We start from the raw sequence: 7,091 nt of genomic DNA on the forward strand, positions 1-7,091 counted from the left end.
AGGTAGAGAATTTTTACATAAATTTGTAATATAATCATCACTATTAAAAATTAGTTTTTGTTAGAGACATTTTCAGATATTATAAATTTCAACGAGTTTTGATTTGTATTGGTTCCAATATCTTCAGCATACAGTAAAGGGAAACATCAGCTTTCCTGGTAATAAATATTTGCCACTGGATTGTGGGATAAAATATATTTGATGTTGTTGAAAACGCTATGTTCAGTATAACCATAGATGTCTGGAAAACAGTTCAATTTATGCTAAAGATGAAAAAAGACAAAAATGAAAGAAGAGGTAGGAGAGGTTTAAACAATAACAAAATAATACCTTAAAATGTTGAATGAATATTTAATATTTATAAATGTTTATGTTTTTTATTGCATCACCATTTAAGCATTTAGATTTCCAAAGGGGGGGGGGGATTTCTTTTTGAAATAATTTTATTTTTATACAGAATGCTGTCTTTTTTTATTTCAAATTAAATTGGGCAAACAAACTGAAAATCAGTCAGAATACTATAGACAAAATAATTAGGTTTTGTTGGAAGTTTGTTGGAATCCTTTACCCTTTCTATTCATATTTAAAATTGTATAATAAAAAAGACACGTAAAATGACTATACATAAAGTTGGTGTAGATTATATTTTCCACATTTTCTTTCTTTTAATATATTTTGCAGATATAGCCATTCCCAATTACTATTTCACAAACTAAGATGATTCTCAGTAGGGAAGCCTTACCTCCTGTCGCTTTCATCAAAGAAAACTAACTCTACATTTGCCTGTCTGAATATTGCCATTATATTACTAATTTACACATTGGGAAAAAGGTCAAGAGTACTTCAAATTTTTGTTGACTTGATATTAACCTGAAAGGAAAATGATAATAACTGATGAAATATATCCACAGTAGTTCAACTTCAAGATAGTTTAAAGTTATGTGTTTTTAAAATTAAAGAAAAATTCTCTCCACATTAGTGAAGTATTTATTTATTTATTTGGTGGGCAGGAAATAAGATGTATTGATGGGCGTGAATAAGAAGCCGGTAGCACGGCAGAAGCTCTCTCTAGTGCAGGGCTCATCATCACTTGTCCAGGGGGCCATTGTGGACATAGTTGATTCCACAGCTTTATGGAATGAGCCGCTTTTCAGTGACTATGTCTTCAAATTCATCCGCATTAAACTTAGTAATGCCCCTCTCCTTTGAGACGTGAATCTTTTGGCGTCCAGAAAACTTGAACCTGGCCCTGAGTAGAACCTTAATCACGTGCTCTTTGTTTTGCAGCTTGGTGAAAATGGACATGATGACTTGGCTAATTCTGGCCACTTTGCTATTGGGCTTTCCAAAGGCACCCCTGTGTGGGGCCTAGATTGAGGACAGCACGGGGTCAGAGACATGAACATCCATTTTGAAAGGTTGTCTTTAAGGTCTCTCAGGATAATCCATACAAACAACAGGCTGCACACTCTACCAAGGAGGATGCTGTTTGCAGCCATTGCACACCAGGTGCTCAAGATGAAGGCAGCACAGTTGGCCTACTAGGCTGCAAGAATTACTTTATATATTTAGTTTTGGGGGGTTAATATATTTTATTCAAAGAAGCTAAGTGTAATTTATACTAGACCACATATAGTGAAGCATAAATATGGAAACTGTATATTAAAATAGTATGATCTGGGTAAGATGATACGTAATATAATAAAGTTTACTGATAAAAATTAAATAAAATAATATGGTTTTGTAGCGCTTTTGTATGTTAACTAAAACATAAATTAATGAAACCATTTGAAAGGCATTATCAATAAAACTATCATGCACATTGTGATATGCAAATATTTTCAGTAATATTTATTAAAATAATTTTCTGTAATCCTTTCATAGGGTTTTTTTGTCTCGATAATATTAATAGTGTATTCGTTATCTCTAATTGTTAAACAGAAGTATATTTTAGGCCATTACTGAAATATCTACCTACTTTTGTTAAGTTATGCAATGGTGTATGGTATTCTTTTAATTTTATAGTTTATTAAAAACACTACTAGAAACTGGGTGTAGTTATTTTCTAATGTTTAAGCAAGCGTCCTCAAACTACGGCCCGTGGGCCACACGTGGCCCTCCAAGGACGTTTATCAGGTCACAGGGTATTTTTGCAGCTGCTGCCTATCCTGCTTAGCAGCCAACTCCTCCAGGGCCCCACAGTGTACATGTGTGGAATGTGTGACACACTCTCCAATGGCCTCTAACAGTCTGAGGGACAGTAAACTGGCCCCCTACTTAATAAGTTTGAGCCCCCCTGGAATGCATTGGAACTTATGAAGCAGTTTACATGTTTCAAAAATAAAGGTTTAGAATAATGGAGATGGAATCCAGCAATCAAATGTCAGATAATTAAGAATATTCTTTCTGTGCATTATAAATCAGAAGTTTTCCAAAGATAAAATTTAATGTGATTGGAAGGCAGTAAAATTCATCTTTTCCAACAAAAATATTACATTTATTTTTCTAGAATTCTTTCCTTATAAAAATCAGAATGTAGTTATATGATATTGGTTGAAGAATGAAAAATGATACTTCATTTTTAAATGAATTAACCACCAAGCAAGTCATTTATGTTAGCCCATTAATATAGTAGAATATGCTACATCCTTTTGGGCATCTTTCAGAATATGGGGCTAATACTTTGAGGATGACAGAGAGATAATTAGGAGCTCAGCACAGAGCAAAGTGTTATGAATAAGGAAAATAAATAAATAGAACAGAGATCAAAATTAGATAGATGCAGAATTGGAATGATACTGAAAACAAGAGATGAAACTGCAGAAAATACTATGGCAGATCATCCATTTCTTGAATGGTGAAAGTAATTACTAGTGTGTGTTGACAACTGAAATGAAAAATCAGACCCAGATGGAAAAATGCACACCCAGTAAAGTTGCTTGACCCTATTATTTTACTCAATTGTAGGAAATTTATGAGAAAGAAAATGTTCATTACAAATGATTTTTCCTAAAATGGAAAGGAAACACCACTATATCATCCTTATTTTTTTACTCAAATGTTTTTCTCATAGAATTCAAAATTTGTATTTATTTTTCAGCATAAATGTTTCCCATACAGTCTCGTGAGATTCAAAGATGCAATGTTTTTGCAAGTATATTTCCCCCATTAGACAGCACATGACAATATTCTCCAGGTATGTGAAACAAGAGTTTTGTATCTATCCACATAAATCTATCATTTCAACTAGAAAAATTATTCTATGAAATTTTAGCAATATGAATATCTTTCATGTGTTAAAAATAAACAGAAAAAGATTAATAAATCTATGAGTTGAAAAATCAGAATAAACAAATGATGAAAGTATAGTGAACTCTCTGAAAATTTTTGAAAATGAAGAGAAGTTGGTAGAACAGCTGTGTGACCATTTACAAAAATGTTTGTGCATCTGCAGAACAAGCAATTATTTTGTCCTCTCATTTCCAGATAACTTACAAAACATTTGTTTTCCTATTGTCCCTTGAATTGCAGGGGTCTTGCAGGTTGTTAGCAGCCTAATTGGTTCTTCACATTATTATTTATTATTATTTATTTTTCTATAATTCTGTACATTCCTTCGTGTTTGAACTTACAGCCCTATACTGCTTTCAAAATGAACCTGTATTCTCTATAACTTCCAATTTCAATTTCCTTCTGTCTTTCACGGTTTTCCTTGACCTTCTCATTCCATCTTGTTCACTCTAATGCTTGACATCATTCTCTGTTTCTTTCTCATTCCGTTTTCTTCTGCCAAAAACACTCTTCCCGAGGTTTCACCTGTTTTGCTCTTCTCAAGTTCTGTTGGAGCTAAATGTTTCCATATGTTTCTTTGTGTCTGTCCATCTGTAATTTTTCTATCTTTGTCATGGTAACATACTTCTTTCCTTTACTGAAAAATGCCTTTTTAAAACAGTATTTATTTACTTGGTTAAAATTGGCTTCTTAAATTGAACTACAACGCCAAAGAAGCTAAGAATGATATTTGGATATTAATAATTGCCACTTAATATAGAAAATATTCTAGCACTTGGATAAGAATTTTTTTTCTTCTTTTTGAGACAGTCTCACTCTGTCACCTCAGGTAGAGTGTGTTGGCTTCTTTATAGCTCACTGCTTCTTTATAGCTCAAACTCTTAGGCTCAAGAGATCATCCTGCCTCAGCCTCCCAAATAGCTGGGACTACAGATGCACACCATATGATGCTCAACAAATTTTTCTACTTTTGAGTAGAGACGGGGGTCTCACTCTTGCTCAGGCTGGTCTCGAACTCCAGAGCTCAAGCAATCCTCCCGTCTCGGCCTCCCAGAGTGCTAGTATTATAGGTGTGAGCAACCATATTCAGCCAGAAATATTTTTTAGAACTCTAAAATAACTATAGCTAAACCTCGAGTTTTTTTTTTTAAAGACAACTTAATATGAAAGTATTAAATATATATATATATATAATAAATCAAGGAAATTTATATATGATATTAAGGAGCAAAACTGCCTTGGTAGTGAATTATTGAAATTCTTAGCCAACTATGTCTAAAGAAAAATCTAAGTCTATTTTCCACTGCTATCTTGTAATCTTTTAAACATCTAATGATATTATTTTCTTGAATCAGAGGAAATGGCTATCTTCCTTTTATTGGTGGTTTAGTGCCAATTTAAGAATATTCTTAGCCTTTTGATCTGTATTGTTCAGGCTTATACAAAACTTCTATCAGCTAGTCCAACCTCTCTAGCTTGTGTCACTCCTGAACAATATCAGTATTTAGAAATACCTTTCAGCACGCACCTTCCAGAATTGCCTACTAATCTTGATATACCTTTTAAAAGATTATTTTACATTGAGTTTCAGATTTTAATGCCCCTCAACTAAGTGAGGTATCTCTTTAAACGCTGCATGATTCTTTGATGTAGTGTTACTTTTTTGCAGTGAATGAAGTGTTATAATATCTTGCACATTTTGGTTAAAAAATGAAGAGAGAAGCTTCAAAGTGGAAGGAAGTTCCAAGAAATGCAGATTTATTAATTATGAAATAATTTAATTGTGTGATATACTTTAGATGTTGCTATCCTTAGCTATATTTACTCATGTATTCTTTTTTTTTTTAATTTTTTTTATTTTGGCATATTATGGGGGTACAGATTTTAAGGTTTCAATAAATGCCCATTCCTCCCCTCCCCCCAAAAGTCTGAGTCTCCATCATGACCATCCCCCAGATGGTGCACACCTCACTCATTATGTAAGTATATACCCGCCCCCCTCCCCCCTCCCACCTGCCCAATACCCTATTACTGTAGCACTTTTGTGTCCACTTAGGTGCTACTCAGTTAATACCAGTTTGCTGGAGAATATATCTGGTGCTTGTTTTTCCATTCTTGGGATACTTCACTTAGTAGTATGGGTTCCAGCTCTAACCAGGAAAATATAAGATGTGCTATATCACCATTGTTTCTTAGAGCTGAATAGTACTCCATGGTATACATATACCACATTTTATTAATCCATTCTTGGATTGATGGGCACTTGGGCTGTTTCCACAGCCTTGCAATTATGAATTGTGCTGCTATAAACATTCGAGTGCACGTGTCTTTTTTGTAGAGTGTCACTGGATCATTTGGGTAGATGCCCAACAATGGGATTGCTGGATCAAATGGTAGATTCACTTGTATCGCTTTAAGGTATCTCCATATTGCTTTCCACAGAGGTTGAACTAGTTTGCAGTCTCACCAGCAGTGTAGGAGTGTTCCTCTCTCTCCGCAACCACGCCAGCATTTATTGTTTGGAGATTTTTTGATAAAGGCCATTCTCACTGGAGTTAAGTGATATCTCATTGTGGTTTTGATTTGTATTTCCCTGATGATTAGAGATGTTGAGCATTTCGTCATATGTTTGTTGGCCATTCTTCTGTCTTCTTTAGAAAAATTTCTGTTCAAGTCCTTTGCCCACTTTTTAATGGGGTTATTTGATTTTTTCTTCCTAATTTTCGTGAGTTCTAAGTATATTCTAGTTATCAGTCCCTTATCGGATGCATAGGATGCAAAAATTTTCTCCCATTCTGTAGGTTGTCTGTTTACTTTCATGACTATTTCTTTGGCTGTGCAGAAGCTTTGTAGTTTGATCATGTCCCATTTATTTATTTTTGTTGCTGCTGTGATTGCCTTTGGGGACTTCTTCATAAACTCTTTGCCCAGGCCAATGTCTAGGAGAGTGTTTCCAACTTTTTCCTCTAGAGTTCTAATAGTTTCATATCTTAGGTTTAAGTCTGTTATCCAGAGTGAGTTGGTTTTTGTGAGAGGTGAAAGGTGTGGGTCCTGTTTTAGCCTTCTACAGGTGGCTATCCAGTTTTCCCAGCACCATTTATTGAAGAGAGATTCTTTTCCCCAGCGTATGTTTTTCTCTGCTTTGTCAAAGATGAGATGGCTATATGAGGATGGTTTAATATCAGGATTCTCACATCTGTTCCACTGGTCAATATTCCTGTTTTTGTGCCAATACCATATTCTTTTAATTACTACAGCTTTGTAGTATAGTTTGATATCTGGCATATTAATGCCTCCCATTTTGTTTTTGTTGCCTAGAATTGCTCTTGATATTCGGGGTCTTCTTTGGTTCCATACGAAGCGTAAAATTATTTTTTCTATATCTGTGAAGAATGCTGATGGGATTTTAATAGGTATTGCATTGAATCTGTAGATCAGTTTGGGTAGTATAGACATTTTGATGATATTGAGTCTGCCGATCCACGAGCATGGTATGGATTTCCATCTGTTTACATCCTCTGCTATTTCCTTCCTCAGTGTTTCATAGTTCTCCCTGTAGAGGTCTTTTACCTCTTTGGTTAAATATATTCCTAGGTACTTTAATTTCTTTGTTGCTATTGTGAAGGGAATTGAGTCTTTGATTTGGTTCTCAATTAGATTGTTGTTGGCGTATATGAATGCCTCTGATTTCTGTGTATTGATTTTGTATCCTGAGACTTTACTAAATTCATTGATCAGTTCCAGGAGTTTCTTGGTTGAATCCTTGGGGTTTTCTAGATACAATATCATATCATCAGCAA

General features: G+C 34.4%; 1 non-coding gene across 1 annotated transcript; it reads right to left on the reverse strand.

Moving 5' to 3' along the window:
• Positions 1-1,417: 1,417 nt before the first annotated feature.
• LOC142876803 (small nucleolar RNA SNORA70) lies at positions 1,418-1,552 on the reverse strand. Its single transcript, XR_012923620.1, has one exon. It is a non-coding gene; the product is annotated as a small nucleolar RNA SNORA70 (small nucleolar RNA).
• Positions 1,553-7,091: the final 5,539 nt, after the last annotated feature.

Source organism: Microcebus murinus, chromosome 15, assembly GCF_040939455.1.
Source record: "Microcebus murinus isolate Inina chromosome 15, M.murinus_Inina_mat1.0, whole genome shotgun sequence".
Classification (NCBI taxonomy): domain Eukaryota; kingdom Metazoa; phylum Chordata; class Mammalia; order Primates; family Cheirogaleidae; genus Microcebus; species Microcebus murinus.